Source organism: Acomys minous, assembly GCF_964271855.1.
Source record: "Acomys minous genome assembly, chromosome: 6".
NCBI lineage: Eukaryota > Metazoa > Chordata > Mammalia > Rodentia > Muridae > Acomys > Acomys minous.
The window spans coordinates 36,105,572-36,127,946 of NC_140487.1; the positions used below are offsets into that span (position 1 = coordinate 36,105,572).

Below are 22,375 nucleotides of genomic sequence, written 5' to 3' on the forward strand. Positions count from 1 at the left end.
TATGACTTTACATCTTTAAATCCTCTCTAGATTACTTATACCACCTAATACAACCAAATGCTGTGCAACTGTTAATTGTTTAGGAAACTGTGGCAAGAGAAGTCTATACGTGTTTGGTGCATGTGATAGTTTTAATCATTAGCAACACAGTCTAGAATCAGCTTGTTGACTGATACAGGAAAACCTTGCCCACTGTTGGTAGCACCATTCCCTACTATATATGAGTAGAGAAGTTGAGCTGAGTGGTAAGTATGTATGAATTTGTCTTTGCTCTTGACTGTGGGTGTGATCTGACCAGCTGTTTTAAGTGCCGGCCTTGGCTGCCCTGCAGTCATGGACTGTGACCTAGAATTGTGAGCTGAAACAAACCCTTTCTCCCCCAAGTTGCTTTTTTGTGAGGGTTTTTATTTATTTTTTGCTAATTGAAGCAACAGAAATGAACCTAGGACAGCGCATGCTCAATAATTTCCAATATTTTTGATCTGACATTGGTTGAGCCATGGATGCAGAACCCTCAGAAGCAGATCATGCATCTATGGGGGACCCAGCACATCTTCTCTGAGAGCTGACAAGCTGTGGGGTGCCAAGAGGTCTGGAACAATGGTCATCACACGGTGCCTTTGGGAGCTGATCACGAGTGATGGTCAGTGCTGTGCCCCCCCCCCCATACAGCTTGTCCAGCCTGGCCCTCACAGGCAGCCACACTGGGAGGAGAGGTGGTGACTCCCACTTTGGCCTCCCTGCTGCTTCATTCTGGCCTAACTCTCCAGCAGCCAGGCAGATCATACTGAAGGTGCTTGTGAAATCCACTTTGAGAACTTTCTAGATGTCTTCTCCAGTAGAGACCTGTTTTCCCTAAAGCCAAGTTTCACTACCCCTCTGCGGGGGAGAAGGAGGCTTCAAATAACCCTTTCCCAGGGGTCACATATCAGATACCTTTCATGTCAGATAGTTACATTATGGTTCACAACAGCAGCAAAATTACAGTTATTGAAGACTCAATGAAAGGGTCGCGGCATTAGGTTGAGAACCACTGTTTTAAAGTGTGTGTATATATTAGATTTTTTATTTTATTAATTTATTCATATTACATCTCAATGGTTATTTCATCCCTTGTATCCTCCCATTCCTCCCTCCCTCCCATTTTCCCCTTACTCCCCTCCCCTATGACTGTGACTGAGAGGGACTTCCTCCCCCTTTATATGCTCATAGGGTATCAAGTCTCTTCTTGGTAGCCTGCTATCCTTCCTCTGAGTGCCACCAGGTCTCCCCATCTAGGAGATGTGGTCAAATATGAGGCACCAGAGTATGTGTGAAAGTCATACCCCACTCTTCACTCAACTGTGGAGAATGTCCTGTCCATTGGCTAGATCTGGGTAGGGGTTTGAAGTTTACTGCCTGTATTGTCCTTGGCTGGTGCCATAGTTTGAGCGGGACCCCTGGGCCCAAATCTGCCTATCATAATGTTCTTCTTGTAGGTTTCTAGGACCCTCTGGATCCTTCTACTTTGCCATTCTCCCATGCTTCTCTCATCTAGAGTCCCAATAGGATGTCCTCCCCTCTGTCCCAGTTTCCTGGTTAGTGAAGACTTTCATGGGACATGCACCTTGGGCTCGTAAGCAGATATAAATGAGTATATACCATTTGACTCTTTCTGCTTCTGGGTTAACTCATTCATTATGATTAAAGTGTATATTTTTAGCAACCTTCACAATTCCATAAAGTCACTGGCTGCATTTCCACGATCCAACTTTTCTTTTTTTCTTTTTATCTGCTGGAGTCTGAGCCACTTGAACATCTTCTTGAAATCGTTTTGCTTGGGCCTTTCCATCAACTTCTTGGCCTTACCCCTGGAGTTGAGCAGGTTCAGAAGCACTTGGCCAGGCGGGCCACTGTGGCCACGCCAAGCCTCAAGGCTCCCAGGCTTTTCTTGATTTTGCATTCTTCAGCTAGCCAGCTTCTCTTCACAGCCCTTCGTGAGGTTGATTGTTGCCTATTGCTTATCTCTAAGCTAAACGCTCTTCCCACAAAGAGGCTACCACCATGCCTTCCACCCCAAGTTGTATTGCTTTGGTCCTCAGTCTTTTTGTCTGCACTGTAAGCCCTAAACCACCAGAGGGGATTTCCCATGCATTTTGTTCACTCCCTGCACCAGTGCTTGTCAATGCACTTGACACAGCACTATATGTTTGATGATTAGATTACCGAATGGCTTATCACACAGCACAAGGCCGCTGTGCTGCTAAAGGTAAGTGACTAACTATCTATAGTTTAAATGTCCTGATAGTTTTGTTTGTTTAGGTTTTTTGTTTGTTTGTTTGTTTTTTGCATTTGATTGTGTATAAATGGTTGTACTTCAAAAATTTCAAACTGGTAACTGGGGAGTCAGAATTATCTTGCTGCACAGAAAACCATCCTTGTTGATTCAGGCCTGCACTTGCGGAAAGTAATGGGTAGAGAGATCTTGTTTTGTAAACTGGCTTCCATCTAACTACCAGGGTCATTAGATCTCAATTTCCAAACAGCATTGCTAGCGCTCGGCTTCCATATAACTTTCTAAGATTGTCATTTAGTCTCTTTTTTTTCCTCTCAGAGGCCTTTCTAAGCTGAATTTTCCATGAGGAAAGAGAACATAGTTATAAAGTTATGCTTAGCATAAGAAGAGTCCTTCAGCATCAAAGAGAGGAGTGCAGCACACAGCGGTGGCTTTGGAAGTAGAACGTGAATTCTCTGCGTGTGGACTGAGGCAGGGTTGGGCGTGGAGAGCATGTTTGCGGGTGGGGGAGCGAGTCCGAGACTCCCGTCATGTTTAGTCACGGTGGCAACTGCACAGCTCTGACCGCTGTCGAAATGCTGGCCCTGGAAGCCTTGAGTGGAGCAGGCAGAGTGTGGCCACCCACAAACGCAGACACAGCTCTTAAAGGGCCTAGAGCTAGCCAGGCATCCAGGATCTGTTATTTGCTGCAGCATTCTTTACTTGAGATCAATTCAAACCAATTTCAATTTGCTTTCAAGCACCTCTCCCAGATGTGGCAAAGCACATGAAGTGGACAAAGATTTCCCAGCCGGAACTGAATTTCCTCCATGCCCTGGTGTTCCTCCAGCTTTTGTTTGCTCACCTTGTTGACTGGGGCACTTCTTCTTTAACAGGTCTCACTGGTACATATTCACTTCTTCACATCCGCAGTGAAATCTGCCTTCTGGAACTACTCCCTGCCCCCTTTTCTAAAGCTGCAAAGAGTGTGGCTACTGGTTCAACATGACATTTCCCCAAACACATGAAGACAGGTGTCATCGCCTACCTGAACTTTTCTCCTTTTCAGGTAAAATAAGTTCAGGTCCTTCTACTGAACTTTTTATAACTAGTGCATTTAAACAGAAAATGTGTGAGAAACATCTCCATGCACCTCAGCCTCTGCTGAGTTGTTTATTCAGTTTATTCTTGCATTTATTCCAATGAGTAAATAATTAGTTATGCAGTTAATTTACATGTCATTCATATTATTTGTAAATGCCACCAACATTTGCATATCATTTACATAATTACCGCTGTAATGATAAATGCTACAAAACAGAGGCACATAGTTCACCAGGCACATGCACTTGGGAAGGATTTGTCTCAGGCAGGAACTCAGGGCTGTTTTCAGTGTAAGGGACCTGGGAGCTGAGGGCGGGAAGTAGTCAGATGCGGGGGAGAGGATGTAGGTGGGTTCCCGGGAGAAAGAACAGTGTGCGCAGTGGTCAGAAGGACACGCGATGGAGGCATGCATGCTTGCATACGTACTGCTTACGAGAAGGATTACATTTATCTCTCCTGTTAAAAAGATGGCAGGAGGACAAATGTGCTGAGTTCTATAACACCTGTGAGCCACAGGCTTGTCCCCTTTATTTTGTTTACTTTGCCTCACTGTAATTACTGGGCAGAAACAACCCACGGGATCTCTACTGCACATCCAGTCCTTCCAGAAAGTCTGTCTGTGCCCAGGCCCTGGTCACCCACCTTCTGCGAGGGAAAAGGTACATTCATTCAGGCCTGCTTCTGGTGACAAGTAAAATTGCTCTGCAGAATGTCCATCCAAGGTCTTTGTAAAGATTATTTGCAGAACCTTCCTTGGCAAAAGTCTCTTGATAATTTAAAATAATCTAAACAAAATTAATTTGGAAATAAAGGCATTTACACTCGGAGTCAGGAGTGGTGGTGAATGCTTTTAATCCCAGCACTGGGCGGCACAAACAGGTAGATCTTTGTGAGTTCAAGGCCAGCCTGGCCAACATTACAAGTTCCAGAACCAGGAGAGCTACACATTAAGACTCTGTTTTGTTTGTTTGTTTGTTTTAAAATGTACTCATCTTCAAATGAGGTCAACAAGCTGAAACTCCAGCCCTTTAAAAGATTTCACCAGAAGGAATCAAGACTGCAGTGAAGTGTAGTTCCTGGGTATTGAATTTCCACCTTGAAAAAGAAAAGGGATGTGTGGACTTGCTGAGGGCCTTTGAACTAAGACTCTGTATGTTGACAGACCACAGACAAAGGTGGTGTGATGGGACAAGTCATTTTCTTTTTCTGTAGAATTAAAACAAACTGCAGAATAGAGAGGAGACCAGTGCTGTGTTTGATGCTTAAAGCGTGGCCCCTGACAGTCCCACGCCACATGGATTTCACTCTCATACTTCTGCCCTGCTAGGCCAGGAACTGTGGAAGATGGAATGCTTGCTTACCTCTGTAACTAATACGACTCATTTAAACCCCCCTTTAACAGGTGAGGGAAAAGGTTAGTGTTTAGGTCTGGGACCCACTAGTGAAATCAGGCCACTGCTTGATAGCCTAAGGGACCTAGCATAGGACACAGGCTAGGGCTCAGAGAAAACCTGTTGAGAAATACCTGCGAGAAATACTTGCTTATGAATACAGTTGAACCCTCTTTATCCTGCGTCCCGAGGCATCTGCTTTCTGTTGAGATATAACACTTTGCCTGCTGACTTCCGTGCTGTCACTCCAATTTCTCCTGCCTCGTTCCCTTTGTGTTTGAAATGTGGCCTCAGTCATATTTACCTTGTTTACTATTTTCACAGACTGTGAAGCCAGAACCAGTATGCTTTTCTGTGTATTTCACTTGCACGAATTAGAAATATTCAGTTGTTCTGCTGGCTCACACCTTTAATCCCAGCACTGCAGAGGCAGAGGCAGAGGCAGAGGCAGAGGCAGAGGCAGAGGCAGAGGCAGAGGCAGAGGCAGAGGCAGAGGGAGAGGCAGAGGCAGAGGCAGAGGCAGAGGCAGAGGCAGAGGCAGAGGCAGAGGCAGAGGCAGAGGCAGAGGCAGAGGGAGAGGGAGAGGGAGAGGCAGAGGCAGAGGCAGAGGCAGAGGCAGAGGCAGAGGCAGAGGCAGAGGCAGAGGCAGAGGCAGAGGCAGATAGATCTCTGTGAGGTCGAGGCCAGCCTGGTCTATAAAGCTAGTCCAGGATAGCCAGGATCACAAAACAAAACCGGTCTTGAAAAACCAAAACCAAAACCAACCAACCAGCCAAACAAATAAACAAACAAACAAAAAAAGATGCTGATGCTGATGCTGAACATGGTGGGGCAGGCCTTTAATCCTAGCACTTGGGAGGTAGAGGTAGGCTTGTGGGATGTCTGAGACCAGCCTGGGCTACAGAATGAAGTTCCAGGACAGTGGGGGCTACACAAAGAAACCCTATCTCAAAAAACCACAAAACAAACAAACCAACAAACAAACAAACCTGCTCAGATGCTGACACTGGTCCTCTTGTTTTCTTACCATTGGCCACAATGACAATGCATAGCTTGCTCTGTTCATTGTTTTTCTGTTTTCTTTATTCAGCATTCCTCACCCTCTGTCCCTTTTTAAAGCTTTCCCCAATTCTAAGGTCATTTTCTTTTGACAGACCTCCTGAATGATGGAGGCCAAGTCTACATTATTAACTCCTTTGGTAAGCTACTGTCTTTTACAAGTTAGCCAGGAATACCGCAAGAGCCAGTGCCGTCATGAATGTGAGCTAGATTTACTTTTTGGCTAGATCCACTTTTCCGAATTATTCCTCCGTTTATTACTTTTACGTAGACAGAAAGAGTTGGTTCTCTCCTGCCACCTTGTGGGATCAGTGCTCAAACTCAGGTGGTGCCTACACATCGGGGCCTGTACCTGGTATGCCATCTTGCTGTGCTCTGCCCATTTAATTTTTAAAAACATATTTATTTATTTATTGTGTGTATGTGTGTGGAGGTCAGAGAATAACTTTCAGTGTTGGTTCTCTCCTTCTCACATGTGAGTCCCAGGGACAAACTCAGGTCATCAAGCTTGGTGCCAAGTGCCTTTACCTTCTGAGCTATCTCAATGGCTCTGTTTTGATTTTGTTTGTGTATCTATATAGGCTCTGTCAAGGTAGCCCAGGCTAGACTTGGCCTTCTCCTGTCTCAGCCTCCCTGGTTGTGGGAAGACAAGATAGTGCCCCTACACCTCACCTAAAATTAATTAATTTTTATTTTTTGAGACAGGGCTTCTCTATGTATCCTTGGCTGTCCCGGAACTTGATTTGTTGACCAGGTTGGCTTCACACTGAGGTTTCCTTCAAGCCTGCCGCTGCCTCCCAAGTACTGGGATAAATGGCCCGCACCACCATGCCCAGGGCCTGAAACTAATTTTATAGGACTACACAAGGCCATAAAACTTGTAGTATTAGTGGGGTACTACATAATCTCCTAATGCATGCACAGTTTATTTGAAGTTTAAAACTCATCTAACTTCTTAATCATTGTCCATTCTTCCACGGTGGAAAGTTTCTCAGTCTTTTCTTCTTGCCTTTTGCTTGGGTTTTCTGCTCTTTTTGGTGACACTAGGTATTGTGCATTTTCACATGATGAGAAACAGAATTGGGGTTTTATTTTCCTTTTCATTTGCAATATTCTATTTTGACAAATTTCATATATACGGGAAGGTTGAAATAATTGTACAGTGACCATTATTATACCCACCTGTATGTATTTTATAATTAACATCTGGCCATATTTGATTTATTAGCCAAGTGTGTTCATTCAGTCTTCAGTTGATCGATCCATCCATCTATCCACCAGCCCATCCATCCATCTTTTTGGTGCCGTGAGTTGCAGATATTAGGAAGCTTGTCAATAAAGGCTTCGGCACGTGCACCTCTGGTAGATTGCTGTATTGACCTTCAGGCTTCTTCTTAGGTCATGTGTACATTTAATGATCTGTAGGAACAGTACCACCCACTGAGCTTTTATAACTGTCTGCATCTGGCGCCTACGCTTTTCTCCTTGCATAAATCCTTATTACCCTAGAAAGATTCTTCATGCTCTTCTTCCAACCTCTCACTCCTCATCTCTGGCAATCAGTGTCCTAACTTTTTTTCTTCTACCATGGATTGCTTGCCCTAGAACAAAAGGAATCATAAAGCATTGAACTTTTGTGGCTTAGACATCTATAATTTTAGCATAGGGTTTTTTTTTTTGAGATTATGTTATCACACATATCAACAGTTTCTTTGTATTGTTGACTTGTATCCTGCTACGTGACTACACTACAGTTGCTTTCCATACTCACGAGTTTGAGCCTTCTCTGGATTGTGGCTTTATGATGACTAAAGCTACTATGAGCATTTTAGTGTATTTTTGTGGACATATGGATATATTATACAGAGAAATTTCTGAATTACAAACCTTTGTATACTTAAGATTATAATCCTATTTTCCAAAATGATTATAGATTTTATACTACAGTAGCAATAATTAATAGTTGTGGTTGCTCTGTATTCTCTAATATGCAGTAATGTTGGTCTTTTGAATTTTCATTTTTTAATGGTGCATAGTGACATCACTGGTTATCTTAGTCAGTGTTCTATTGCTGTAAAGAGACGCAGTGATCGCAGCAACTTTTCTAAAGGAAAGCGTTTGATTGGGGCTGGCTTACAGTTTCAGAGGTTTAGCCCATTGTCGTCAGGGCAGGCGGGAAGTACGGTAGCAAACAGGCAGACACGGTGCTGGAGAAAGAGTTTTACATCCGGATCCTCAGTCTGCGGGAAGAGAGAGCACACAGCCTGGCTTTGGGCATTTGAAACCTCAGGCTCACCCTCAGTGACACACTTTCTCCAACAAGGCCACACCTCCTGATGCCACTCCCTAAGCATTCAGATATGAGCCTATGGAGGCCACTCTTATCCAAACCACTACATTCCACTCCCTGGTCCCCACAGGCTTGTAGCCATATCACAGTGCGGAAATACGTTCAGGACCACTTCAAAACTCCCCATAAACCACAATAGCCTCAATCCTGTTTAAAAGTCCAAAGTCTTTTCTGAAATTCATGCAATCTCTTAACCGTAATCCCTGTAGAAGCAGAATCAAAATGCGTATCATATGCTTCCAGCATATAACGGCACAGGACATACATTACCATTCCAAAAGCAAAGAGAGCATAGAGAGGAAGTACTGGACCAAAGTAGGACCAAAGAGCATCAGGGCAAAGCCCAAAGGCTGCAGCTCCAAGGCTGATGTCAAAGTGCTTTTTAAGTCTCCAACTCCTTTCAGCTTTGCTGACTGCAATACACTTCTCTCTCTCTTGGGCTGTTTCTATACCAGGTTAGCAGCTCCTCTTGGTAGGCATTTCACTGCTCCGGCATCTCCAATGTCACAGGGTCTTAAAGTCGATCTAGGCTTTACAGCGTCACACAATGGCTTCTCAGGGCCTGTATACAGGGACATCTCTGACACATGCCTGATCTGTAGAGGCTTTTTATTTTTTAAGTCTCTGAGGGAGTTGACATAACACCTTTCTTGTATCCTTGACTCAAAAGCCAGAACCACATGGCTGAAGCTGCCAAGTTCTGCTGCTTGCTGGGGCTGGAACACGGCCCCCTCATTCAATGACATCTTGACTAGCTTAATGTTTTCGATGGTTTCCTTCACTGCCTAAGCTTGGCTGTCCTGAAACTTGCTATGTAGACCAGGCTGGCCTTGAACTCAGAGCCCCACCTGCTGCTACCTTCTGAGTGCTGGGATTAAAGGCATGTGCCACCACTGCTTAAAGCTGGGAGCTTAGCTGGGTAGGTCTTGCCCTGAGGTCACCTCTCCCTTTATTCTATTTAGCATCAGGTTTTTCTTTTCTTTTTAAAGATTTATTTATTTATTTATTTATTTATTTATTTATTATACAGTGTTCTGCCTCCATGTACACCTGCACACTAGAAGAGGACATCAGGTCACATTGTAGATGGTTGTGAGCCACCATGTCGTTGCTGGGAATTGAACTCAGGATCTTTGGAAGAGCAGGCAGAGCCATCTCTCCAGCCCAGCATCAGGTTTTTCTTTAACCTTTTTATCTTCTTGAGCACTGGATTTGACTCCATTATATTTCGTGGCACTCCTTTGGTCCCCAAACCGCACATTTTATGTTTTTTCTTGTTCATTTTGCTCCTATCCATGTATAGATCTGCACAAGTATGGCCACTGAGGCAACACAGTCAATACTAGCCCCTGAAGTGCCTCCCAATTGTTGTAACCTGCTTAATCTACTTGACCTCTACAGCCCCTCCGTTGAGACCTAGTTAGTTCCTAGCATGGCTGTGGCTCCTCTGTTAACACAGCTCTTAGCATATCTGAAACCATTTTGACTTTTTGATTATATGGTGAAATTAAGTTCAAGTTCTCAGGCCCTGCGTGCCTGGAACAAGGAAGGTTCAAGCTTGCAGCTTAGGATAAAACAATAGATGATAAATGCATTTCCTGCTTGGGTTAAAGATAAGTATTATTCTATTAGAGTTAAGAACGTAACATCATGCTATGTTCCTTATTCCCAGAGAATCAGAAAGCCCACAAGAGCTCTCCTACCCTAAATCCCAGCCAATCAGCTTAAAATGCTTTGTCTAACTACCTGAATACATTGTGCTCAGAACAAAATGGATTCTTCTTGTGTTTGGCTGGTCAAAATGATGTAATGCTGCCCTCCCCTTGCTTCCCACCTGGTTACCTAGTTACCTGGTTATGGTATTTCTTATAAAAAGCCTGCCTTAGAAACAGACCAATGTCACAGTTAGGTTCCCTGGCCATGACCAGTCTTGGGGTGTAGCATTCTAATTAACCATTAATATCTCTCCTCAGCTCCTCCCTAGGTCTCTCAGGCCCCTTGGAGCTGCTCCAAGGTCCCAAGCATGCTAGTGGCCACTGCCATCTTGAACTGATCATCCCCTTTCAGTTTCATGTGGTCCCATTTGTTAATTGTTGATCTCAGTTCTTGCACTATTGGTGTTGTGTTTAGAAAGTTGCCTCCTGTGCCAATGTGTTCAAGGCTATTCCTCATTTTCTCTTCTATTAGATTTATTGTATTTGGTTTTGTGTTTAGGTCTTTGATCCACTTGGACTTGAGTTTTGCCCAGGGTCATAAATACGGATCTTTTTGCATTTTTTTTTACATACAGACATTCAGTTAGGCCAGCACCATTTGTTGAAGATTTTTTTCCAGTGTGCATTTCTGGCTTTTTTAATAAAAAATAAGGTGTCCATAGATATACGGCGTTATGGCTGGGCCTTCAACTTGATTCCATTGATCAGTGTGTGTGTGTGTGTGTGTGTGTGCGCGCGCGCACGTGTGCATGCTCATGAGTGCATGTGTGTATATGTATGTGTTCATGCATTGGGTACACTGTTTATGTATGTATATGTATGGGCTCATGAGTGTGTGGATACATCTATACATGTGTGTGCATGCATTGTGCCTATGGTCATAAGTGCGTGTATGTACATGTGTGTGTGCGCATGCACTGGGTGTATATGTGTGTGTATGCATATCAGTATGTGTATATATGTGTGTTGGGTTCATGAGTGCATGTGTATACATGTGTGTGTCCATGCATTGTGTGTGTGTGTGTGTGTGTGTGTGTGTGTGTGTGTGTGTGTGTGTAGGCCTAAGGCCAAAGTCAGGTATCTTCATCTCTCTACAACTGTATACATCTAGGCAGAGTCTCTCGCTGACCACAGAGGGCTTGTCATTTTGGCTGGTCTGGCTCTCCAGCTTGCTCCTGAGATCCTCTGAGTGCCTCACACTGAGCTTACAGGTAGACTGCCATACCCACCTACCTTGACTTGGGTGCTGGGGATCTGACCTCTGGTCCTCAACCTTGTTCAACAACCATTTTACCCACTGAGCCATTTCCCTGGCCCTGAAGTTATTACAATCAAGAATGCCTAAAGGGCCTAATTTTTCTAGTATTACTCTCTCCTAACACCAAGGCACTGAGAGGGTTAGCAGTGCAGGCTCTGGGCTGTTTCTCTTCTTCTTGGGGTCTGTGGCCTTGTTCTGCAGTATCAGTAATATGGCATCTGGCCAGCGGCAGCACATTTTCCAAGCCTGTTACACTGAAAACTATTATAATTTGGAAACTTTCCCAGTTGCATAGTCCTCCCGAAACACTGAGTGCTTTCAGAGGTTTGCAGCCTGCGTGCCTATTAAGTTTAGAATCTCCCCTTTCCTGCCTGCTTCTCTATCCCATGGTATGGGTGGGCCGGTCAGAGACTGATGGGACTTAGCGTTACCCATAGAACGCAGTTCGGATCCACAGGCTTGGACCGCTGCTGCCCATAGTCATTAGTCTTACCATCGCCCCTCGCTTCAGATGTCCTCAAAGAGTTTTGTACATTTCACTCTTAAAAAAAAAAAAAAAGACAGAAGAATGCCTTCCGGGGTTCCCACACACAGCAGCACAAGAGAAAGAAAGCAGGCTGATGGGAGAGGTGGCCACACTGGAACCGCTCAGGTTCTTGTGCGCGTCAGTCTGCTCCTCTGTGCTTGCCTGTCCATGTGTGAAGAGAGGGTAATCACACTTGCTCCTTATTTGCCTCAGAGGAATATTACAGAAATAGATTTCAAGAGCCTGTAAAGTCCCCAGAGCACGGAGAAGGATAATTACAAGAAAACGCATCATCGTTGGAACAGTCCTGAAAATCTTGGCTAATTCTGCTAGTTCATTAATGAAGATGCATTACTATACTGTTAACTATATTCAATTTCATTGGGTGTCTTTGTGCTCTGTGCCTTAGTGCCCATGACTAAGAGGAGAATCTGGAGGACAGATACTCAGCCAGAAATGGAGGTTTGAAATGGCTCCTCTCCTTTAAACTTGTCTGTGTTGAGGCTTAAAACAGAAAGGGATGAACTAAGGAAGGAATCCTCTGTGAGCAGCGACCCTTGCCTTTGCTGTGCACATGCTACTGTTGTTTGGATTCATGATGACATCGGTCACTTAAGTCAGGAAAGACTTCCCCAGGTCAGAAATGTTTGTTTCACTCCTTGGCTTGCTCACGGGCTCACGCTTAGCTATCTTTCTTAAACAACCCAGGGCTACTTGTCTAGGGATGGTGCCACTCAAGTGGGCTGGGCCCTTGCACATCAATTAATAATCAAGACATGCCTGCAGGCCAATCTGATCTAAGCAATCCCTCCATGGAGGTTTTCCTGCCAGACGACAGTTAAAGCAAACCGGGGTAGGAACCATGATGAAAATCACTGGACGTAGAGAAGGGTGGCCACTCGGGAAGAAAAAGTCAAATTATATAATCTTTATATGTAATTATCAGTTATGTAAACAGCAAGGCTAAGAGAGACACATAGAGTATATAATTTTCTTCCAAAATATCATTTTAACTATTATCAAACTTTCATTGTTTTCCCAGAAGGACAGCAATGCCTGCTTCCTGACTAAAATAGCAGCAGCACTGTGGACCGGCAGGGGAAAGTGCAGTGAATGTGTGTGTAAACCGGAAATGCAGAGTGGACCGATTCCTGCTCCCTTCTGCCCTGTAGCACTCACCCCTCACCGGAACCACAGACATCTGTGAGCCATCTTCCTGAGACCAACCTTAGCCCCACCAGGGAACTTAGTAGAAATGCAAATCAGAAACTCTAGGGATGGCACCCGCTTACAGCAGGGGCCTCTTGGAGTTAGAATGCTGCAGGAGAGGAACAGACCAGTGTGTGAGTGGGAGGGAGAGCGAGCTGATCACGGACAGACCTTACGCGCAGACTCAATAGAGGGTGCTCCTCTTTGTGGTCCAGCTCCCGACTTGTATTTGGGGGACAGTAATGACTCTTCTCTCAGATTCACATCGCATTCCACGGCAAATGCTCAAGTGGGAGACATTCCAACTTGTGACTCATACGGAGTGCCGTGAAAACAAAGCTTGTCTCTGTGGCATCCTAACACCCAGGGAGACCTTGGGAGTGGGCCCAAGAGGCCAGGAGAGGCGCTAGAGAGGGCCTGGGAGGGATCTGATCGCTCCTGCGTCTGGTTCTCTTTTCTCCTACTGCTCCTAACACACGTTTCCGCTTTTCCTTCTGAGCTCTGTGAGATGGAGAGGCGGGAAAGCAGGCGATGCACCCGAGGCCAGTGTATTTTGATTCTGAGGGTGAGTTGCACCTTGGCTGTTCTAGCTTTTTGATACCTCACTCTCAGCTCCTCTCTCCTCAGACAAAGGGCAATTCCTTGAAGTAGAACCTGTTTTTCACTTAAACAGGATGTCACTGTGATGTGTGCTGCAGTTTCAGCTGTTGGTGACCTGGCTCTGCATTGGAGTCTCATCACTCTAGTCCTTGGTGGACAGTACCCAGCAATGAAGTCGGCTTTCTGAAGTTTACAGCTAGCTGTGTGACCCGAAGAGTATGCTGGCCACACAGGCTTAGCAGTCACATTGTGTGTGTGTGTGTGTGTGTGTGTGTGTGTGTGTGTGTGTGTGTGTGTGCGCGCGCGCGCATAAATCATACTTAGAAGCAATATTTCCCAAGAAAAACCTCCAGGTCGGAAGCTTTGCGGCATCTCTTTGCAGTATCCAACAGAACAACCTAGGGCAGGCTGTAGTTCTCACTCATGCCCTAAAATGCAAACACAGGAAGGAGAACCAGGAAAAAGTGGACTCAACCACCTGAGGCAGCCGGCCTTTGTTCTGATGTTAAGTTGTTTATGAGAGCAGCTGAATACAGGAAAGACACTTGTGAAAGGGGGCAGGAGGGTTGTTTACCTCAGATATTTAGAATCGATTGGTACATAAAGACTCAGAAAGTTATGTTTACCAAGGTCTTATTCTATTTATTTATTTATTTATTATTATTTTTTTGACACAGGGTCTCCTGTATTCCAGGATGGCCTCAAACCCATCAAGTGTTTCTTTCTGTTCCTGCTTCTACCACCCAAGTGCTGGGATTACAGGTGTGCACCATCACATCTACCTCTTTTTTTAAAAAAATATTTTATTTAACTTCAATTTATGTATGTTGGTGTGAGAGTGTCAGATCTTGGAGTTACAGACAGTTGTGAACTGCTATGTGGGTGCTGGGAATTGAACCCGGGTACTTTGGAAGAACAGGCAGTGCTCTTGACCACTGAGCCATCTTTCCAGCCCCCACATCTACCTCTTATTTTACAAACACAAAACCAAGTCCAGAAAAATTAGGTGATTTTTCCAGAACCACAGAACTAGTGGAGGCAGGTCCCTGACAGGACTCAGGCCTTCGATCTCAGCCTATTGTTGCCTTCCTTTTCTGCCAACGCTCAGCACCGGCATGCGCTCCCTCCTGAGACTCAGCCGAGCAGACGGCCAGCCTGGTGTCACTATCAGGCTTTTTATTAAGGCTTTGATACTATCAGGCAACACCTGGACCCAGAACTGTTCCAATTGCTCCCTAGAGGGGACACAGATTAGATGGTCATTTTGGAAATCAGAGGCTAAGAAGGGGAAAAGCGACCAAGTGGAGGTTTCAGGGGGCCATCATTCCGAGCCTGGCGGTGGTGGTCTAATTCCTTGCAGGAGACTTTTCCTTGTCATTTCTAATTTTTCACGTTGTCTCTCTTCCAGCAGCCTGAAAGGATAGAGACGGATTACCTCGTGTGTGCTTGTGCGTGTGTCTGTACTTGGGCACGGGAGCAAGGATGCTGGTAGTCGACATCAGGTGGCTTTCTCAGCTAGCTCTCCTGGCTGCTGCAGGGCAGGTGGTGAGGGGTGAAGGGGGGAGTCCACTTTATTTTTTGAGATAGGATCTCTCCCAGAACCCAAAGCTTCCCATTGGCTAGACTGGCTGGCCAAAGCTTCCCATTGGCTAGACTGGCTGGCCAAAGCTTCCCATTGGCTAGACTGGCTGGCCAGTGCTCGTCAGAGACCCTCTGGTCCCTGTAACCCACCACTGGGGTTTCAGACTTGTGGTCTGAATGAAAAAAAGAAACAGAAAGTTGGAGGAGACCGTTTATTGCAGATAAGAGGGAGAGCGTAGTCGGAGTGCTGGCGTTACAAGGCGTGTGCCGCTGTTCCCAGCTGAAGATACCAGTATGGGGCCTTTTGGTGACTAACTTCCTGGGTTCTCTTTTATATTAAGATGCACTTACAGAAAGCCCCGAAGACTCATTTTCCTGTCACAGCAAAATCTTCTTTAAAAGAATTTTCTACGATTCGATTATTAAAAAAAAAAAAAACAACAACAAAACCACCTCAGGTCAGGTCCCATTCTTTGTACAGTGATTCATGAGAAATAAAAAATAAACCACAGTTGGAATTTTAAGAGAAGTTGTTTAGGGAAGACCAGTCTTTAGCTGGTGAGTCACTGTGTACTCACGGAGCTCCGATCAATGCTTGCAGGGACTATTTTGTGCTGAGAACAAAGACACCAAAGAGGCAGGCGCTGGGAGGAAACTGGGCTTGGGGAGGCTAATTAGCAAAGTCAGGTGGAGGGGAGCCAGCCCTGGAGACAAACTCAGAAGTACACACATGTGAAAATGTAGTGTTCGTAACGAAGAGCTATGCCTTTCCTTTAAGATCATTGCCACAGGATGATCTTCAAGAGCTGGGTGATTCAGCAGTTGCAGGCAGCCTTTCATTAGCGCCCCCTGACCCTGGGCAGAAGACACCAAATTCCCCTGATGTGGAGCACTGCATGGCACAGTTAATTCCAATCAAATGTCTTTTCCCAGAGTATTTGGAAGAGCATGCAAACCCTCCTCCTTGGAGATGGGAATTTCATTTACTCAGGTTTGTTTGTTTGTTTTTTATTTGTTTGTTTTGTTTTATCTTTTAATTCCAGACCTCCTTAGCTAACTGGCTTCCTCCAGGAATTGCCCCTGTGGAGAGAGGCAGCAGTGACGATTAAGTCTTCTGTGGCAGGATCCACTGGGAGAGTTCAGCTCCAGTAAAGGCAGCTTTCAAGGCAAGCTGGAGCTGGGTCTTGGCTGCCAAGACTTTTTTTCTCTTTCGTTTATCCTGACAATATTTCTCTGTGTAGCTTTGGCTGTTCTGGACTCGTTTTTTGTGGCCCAGGCTGGCCTCGAACTCACAGAGATCTGCCTGCCTCTGCCTCACGCAGAGCTGGGATTACAGGTGTGTGCCACTGCTTCTGGCAGCTGCCGAGATTTTAATGAATTACTTATTCTCTGGGGTGTTCAGAAAATTGAAAAAAAATTCTATGTACAGAGCACATATCAGTTCAACATTAAAACTTGGCCCCACACACTCAGATGTCAGTTACACATTTCTAAATGTCTAAGTGCTGTTTATAGAACGCATAAAGGATTTTTGTGAAGTCAACATATACTTCTGAATTAAAAATCTCTCTGTAATTGATATGTATTCTTTGTCATCAATTTTCCCAGGAAATAAAATCCTATGTTTGATGGCTTTGGAAAGACAAGTTTAGTGTTAAGATTTTTTCCCTTGAAGCTAGCTAATGGAAGTTTCCTATTCATGAGAAATGATAGTTTAAAAAAAAAAAAAGAGGTAAAATTTTTCCATTATGTTTCTTTCTGTTTATTTGACTACAGGATATTTTTAGCCAGTTTTGGAGAATGACCTTCATCCAGTACAAGGTTAATAGGAATGTAACTTTTTTTTTTTTTTTTTTAGCAGTTTGCAGTAGAGAAATGCGATACAGCTTCAAACCCTTGTGTCTACTAATAACTTGGTGTTTTGATTCAAACCACCTGCGTCACTGTTTAAAGTCTACAAGAGAAAACAGTGCAACTGAAGATGATCATCTCTCATCAGGAAAAAAAAAACCTTTATAAGCTTTCTAAAATAACAAATATTCTGGTAAAATTTTCGTTTTAAAAAAATGTTGAAATAGAATTTTCTTTTACTCTGAATGATGAGATTAATTAATGGTCTGATGTCTACTGACTCTCAAATATATTACTAATATGTATTTATGTATTTATTTACAAACAAGAACATTCTCTTAGCTGTTGTGTTAACATCAGAATCAGGAAATTAACTCTGATGCATCGGTGAGGTCTAAATCCTCAAATCCACTCAAGTTTATTCAGTTAGGCAACGAATGGACTTGACAGCCAAGGACCCAAGCGAAGGCCACTCGGAATGTTTGCTGTTGTGTCTTTTTCGTGTTCTCTTGTTTGGAACAGCTTGTCAGTCTTTCCTCGATGTTCACAACCTCTTTCTTCTGGAAGTTACACTTCACTTACTGTATGGCATGCCTCCATTTGGGTTGGTGTGATGTTCTCTCAGGATTAGATTAAGGTTATTTCTTTATTTCTTGAGGTGATGCTAGCCTGTAATGACAGTCTGTTCCACACTGACAGCATTAACTTGATGAAGTGGTGTATTCCAGACTTAATGAGGATGTTGGAAGCTAGGTATCCTTTTTTTTTTGTCAAACTTATAATTGTTCTGGTTGGTGTACCTATGTACCCTTGGCTGTTGTTTTCCCACTTTAACAAGCCATAGCCTCTTACTGTCATCCTTAGTGTATTTAGTCAACAGATCGGTTTCCAGGTAAGCAGCTCGTCGTCCAGCTCGGCTGCCACATCTTCTCTAAGATGTTTCTTTTTGTTTTGTTTTGTTTTGTTTTGGTTTTTGGTTTTTGTGAGACAGGGTTTCTCTGTGTAGCTTTGGCTGTCCTGGACTCTCTTTGTAGACCAGGCTGGCCTCGAACTCACAGCGATCCGCCTGCCTCTGCCTCCCGAGTGCTGGGATTAAAGGCATTTCTTGAGTGGCTTGAAAGCTGACTTCCTGGCCTGGACTCCTCCCTCCCTTGCCCTCCTTTCTCTCTTCAGATGGCCTCTGACCTGACATGGTCTGTGCTTGATTCCTTCTGTCCTGTTTGGACTCTGACACCCAAATGTTGACCGACACCTGCCCGCAGTTCTCCCTGCACAGGCACATTGCCTGACCTGATAGTTTTAGGAGGGATGCTTTCCAAAAGGGCAGGGGAAGGAATAAAGAGTGAAAAGGAATAAGGAGGATGAGCAAAGATTTGCGTAAGTCATAAGTAAGTAGATTAAGTGTCCTTTAGAAAACGATAATAATAATCACATCAGCCATAAAAAGGTCATGATAGAATATAAATACCTCTTTCTTTTTTTATTGAAAATAGATTTTTTTTTTCACACAATATATTGTGACTATGATTTTCTCTTTCAAGGTTCTCCCTACCCACTCAGATTTAGACCCTGCCTTGCTCTCTCAGAAAAATGTCAGCATTTCAAACAAACAAATAAGATAAAACAAACAAAGCAGAATAGAACAAAACAAACAAGTAGGAAGAAGAAGAGCTAAACAAAAAGCAAAAGGGGGCTGGAGTGATGGCTCAATGGTTGGGAGCACTGGCTGCTCTTCCAGAGGTCCTGAGTTCAAGTCCCAGCACCCATACAGTGGCTCACAACCATCCATAATGTGATCTGATGCCCTCTTCTGGCATATATGTGTACATGCAAAAGGCACACTCATATACATAAAATAAATAAATTTTTTTGAAAAGAAGGAGAAAAAAAGCAAAAAATCCCACATGTATGCAGAGACACAATGCAGAGACACACACTCATACCTGCAGAAATTCCATAAAAAACCACAAAACCAAAAACCATCTAAACAAAAGACCTGAAAGGTTAAAAAAAAAAAAGCATTGTACAGAACTTTTGGGAGGTGTTTTAAAAGACAAGCACCACGTTCCTTTTAACTTGTATCTTCCTTTTGATTTCTAGAATGTGAGCATGATGGTTGAATTGTCACAGCCACCTTGGATCATAAGAACAAATGTTTAGTCAAAATCTGATGGAACAAAAAGCTAAAGTGAGCTCAGGTCGCTGATGACTGCAGGAACCTGCCCTCTGAGCTTTGGACTACCCATCCCCAGATGGGTGAGAGACTAAAACCCATGTGTTTAATTTATGGTTAATTTTGGTTTTTATTAACTTCTTGGGAACACAGCTCCGAGTCCTATTTCTACATCCTTGGCAAGGGAGACTGTTGCCTCCTGACTGGTGCAAATGGGTTATAGGAAATCATAGTGACTGCCATAGTAAAATCTCTTAAGCACATTCTTTATTTCTGTTAAAAGTAATATGCAGCTGGCTGCGGGGTGGCACATGCCTTTAATCCCAGCACTTGTGAGGCAGAGGCAGGTGGATCTCTGTGAGCTCAAGGCCAGCTTGGTCTCCAGATGGAGTTCCAAGACAGCCAAGACTACACAGAAAAACCCTGTCTTCAACAAACAAACAAAGCAACAAAAAAGTAAATTGCATTGACAAAGCATTCTTAATGCCTACATAAGAAACCACCTTATTGTAAAGGACTACTACATCTTTGGTATGGGCCTTAATTAATTCTTAATTAAGAATTATAAATTAATAAATTTATTTTTTCACGTTATTTGGAATCTAATGTTTTAAAATGACTTCTATGAATTTCAACAAGAAAGTTCTTGACCATCTTTTCAAAGGTATAACTCTCCAAGAGCCAAAGTTTGTTTTTTATAGTTTATTGAAGCTTATTTACTTCAACACATATGATTTCATTAGTAAACATGCTCTGTTAGACCTACCAGGGCCTACATCCTTAAAGAAAACTGACTCTCTCTTCTCCAGAAGCCATCAACTGTCAAGAGCTCATCCCCCTCCCAACTTCTATGCTGGGAATGTTGACTGGCTGACCTTGTAGAGGTCTTGTGCAACTAACCCCAGCTACTGTGAGTCATGAGCACATCAGTCAGGTCATGTCCAGAAGACACAGATTTGGTCCAGTCCTCCTGACCTCTGCCTCTTAGAATCCATCCACTGCCTTTTTCTCAATGGTCCTTAAGCCTTGAGGAGAACGGGTGTGATGCCTCCTCTGTGGCCGTGCACTCCACAGACTCTTATTTTCTATACTTTGAAGAGTTGTATTGCAGAAAATAAATAGGCTATTAGTTTTATTATTAATAGCCTATAATTATTACAGAAGTTATTATTAACCCACTATCATAATCAATAAAAAAAAACACAGACACTTGTTGTATTTAAATAAGCCTTGTTTCACCTGGGGCTGGCCAGATATTACTCCCCAACCTACCTTGTTACCTCCCAGCCCCCATCCCATGCCATCTGCTTTAACCATCCCTATCTGGGCTCCTTCCCATCCAATACCCCCATAAGTACTTGCATGTGCTCTCCATCTGGGCCGCTCCTCTCCATGCGGATCCTCAGGGTCCCTCCTCCGGGCCCACACGGTTCTTCACCTAGCCCGTGGTGACTCAGCTTCCTTCTTTCTCCTCTACCTGTCCCCTCTTTCCCATGATCCTTCTGTCCTCAGAGCTGGAGAACCTTAGCTCCACCTCTCACTTCTGCCCTGTCCACGTCCTTAGGCCTTTTACTCAGCCAATCAGGGTTAACTTTGGAGGTGAGTTACATAGCAACATTTGGGGTGTAGGATGGTTTGCTCATAAGAGACAGCAAGCAGATCTTGGGGAGCAAATTATTAACAATCAAATGCAAAACACCAGACTATGTGGCTACATTTCTGCATTAATCATTATCCATCTAGTGTACAAAGAAACTCCGCTGATGAGGTCAGAGAGTATGGGTACAGAGAGGTGAATTTAGGAAGAAGTTTGCTACTATGTCTGTTTAGCGAAATAACAGTAGTAGGTTCATTTCTGGAGGCCTTGAGCTCCTCGACCATGGATTCCTGCTTAGACTTACTGTACCAGACATGAATTTCCTGGTACAGAGCCAGAAAGCCACTGGGTCCTCCAGAACATTCAGGCCATAGCCACTCCTATGATCAGTGCCTGAATACATAACTTTTGTGGTACCAGTTCTATCTCCCCTCTGATTTTAAGGGTCATCGTGATTTATTTTTAAGCTTCCTAAGGCTTCCTAAGGGTTCCAAGGCCTCAGGAGGAATATTTCTAAGCCTCATCCAGTTCCAAGGTGGACAACACTCTGTACTTACTCTAAGACAGTTCCTCAGGTAACTTTGGTACCCATAGTTGTGAAAGCCGAACTTTGAGACACAAGTGGAAAAAAAAAGTGTCCTTTAGCTTACTAACACAATCATTCATTCTTCCAGTGTGTTCTGTGCAGCCACTGGTGTGGGCGGAAGAGCTATCTCAAGACTCAAAATTGAATTTTAATATCTCAAAAAAGGTAGACGTTTCCAGGTGCAATGAAGTAGGTTAGCAAGGCCACTCTAGGGTCAGAGGAGGCTGGAGCTCATGCTAGGCCAGTGGTTCTCAACTCATGGGTCATGAACCCTTGGGGTTGAAAGACCCTTTCACAGGGGTCACCTACGACCTTCAGAAAACACAGATATTTACATTATGAGTCATAATAGAAGAAATCACACTTATAAAGTAGCAACAAAAATAGCTTTATGGTTGGGGTTACCATAACATGAGGACCTGTATGAAAGGGCAGCAGCCTGAGGAAGACTAAAAGCCACTGTTCTAGGCAGGAGGGTAGAAACAAGCAGACGGGTTGTGGGAGCCGGATGAATCAGGAGTTCAAGTTTTAGGTAGAAAGGGCTCCAGGGCTGGGTAAAGGCTATGCAGTGTTTTCTAGGACAGTTAAGTTGTTGGTCTTCTGCCTTGAGAGACTGAACTAGCTTGGTATTTGTTTTTGTGTTTTTTAAAAATTAATTTATTCCGATTACATCTCAATTGTTATCCCACCACTTGTATCCTCCTGTTCCTCCCTCCCTCCCGTTTTCACCCTATTCCCCTGCCCTAGGTCTATGACCGAGGGGGACCTCCTCCCCCACTATATGGTCATACGCTATCAAGTCTCGTCTTGGTAGCCTGCTTATTATTTGTCTGAGTGCCACCAGGCCTCCCCACCATGGAGAAGTGTTCAAATATGGGGCACGAGAGTTCGTGTCTGAGTCAGTCCCCACTCTCCACTCAACTGTGGAAAATGTCTCATCCATTGGCTAGATCTGAGAAGGGGTTCGATGTTTACTGCACATATTGCCCTTGCTTGGTGCAGTAGTTTGAGCAGAATCCCTGGGCCCAGATCTGCCTGTCATGATGTTCTTCTTGTAGGTTTCTAGGACCCTCTGGATCCTTCTGTTTCCCTATTCTCCCATACTTCTCTCACCTAGAGTC

General features: G+C 44.1%; 1 protein-coding gene and 1 long non-coding RNA gene across 3 annotated transcripts in view; one reads left to right on the forward strand and one right to left on the reverse strand.

The window, feature by feature from the left end:
* Window positions 1-17,137, forward strand: part of LOC311600522 (uncharacterized protein) — an 83,299-nt gene extending 66,162 nt beyond the window's left edge. Inside the window, exons 5-7 of the mRNA XM_084787304.1 lie at window positions 14,144-14,228; window positions 14,875-14,968; window positions 15,826-17,137. The gene's annotated coding sequence lies outside the window, so the exon portion shown is untranslated. The remainder of the gene's footprint in view (window positions 1-14,143; window positions 14,229-14,874; window positions 14,969-15,825) is intronic.
* LOC311600523 lies at window positions 3,399-21,020 on the reverse strand. Of its 2 annotated transcripts, XR_014780265.1 has the most exons (4): window positions 20,430-21,020; window positions 7,946-8,048; window positions 7,313-7,409; window positions 3,399-7,227 (listed from the first exon to the last, which is right to left on the reverse strand). It is a non-coding gene; the product is annotated as an uncharacterized lncRNA (long non-coding RNA). The 2 variants fall into 2 exon arrangements; XR_014780266.1 differs by lacking the exon at window positions 7,313-7,409 and having other exon boundaries at window positions 20,430-20,733.
* Between the last annotated feature and the right edge of the window lie 1,355 nt (window positions 21,021-22,375).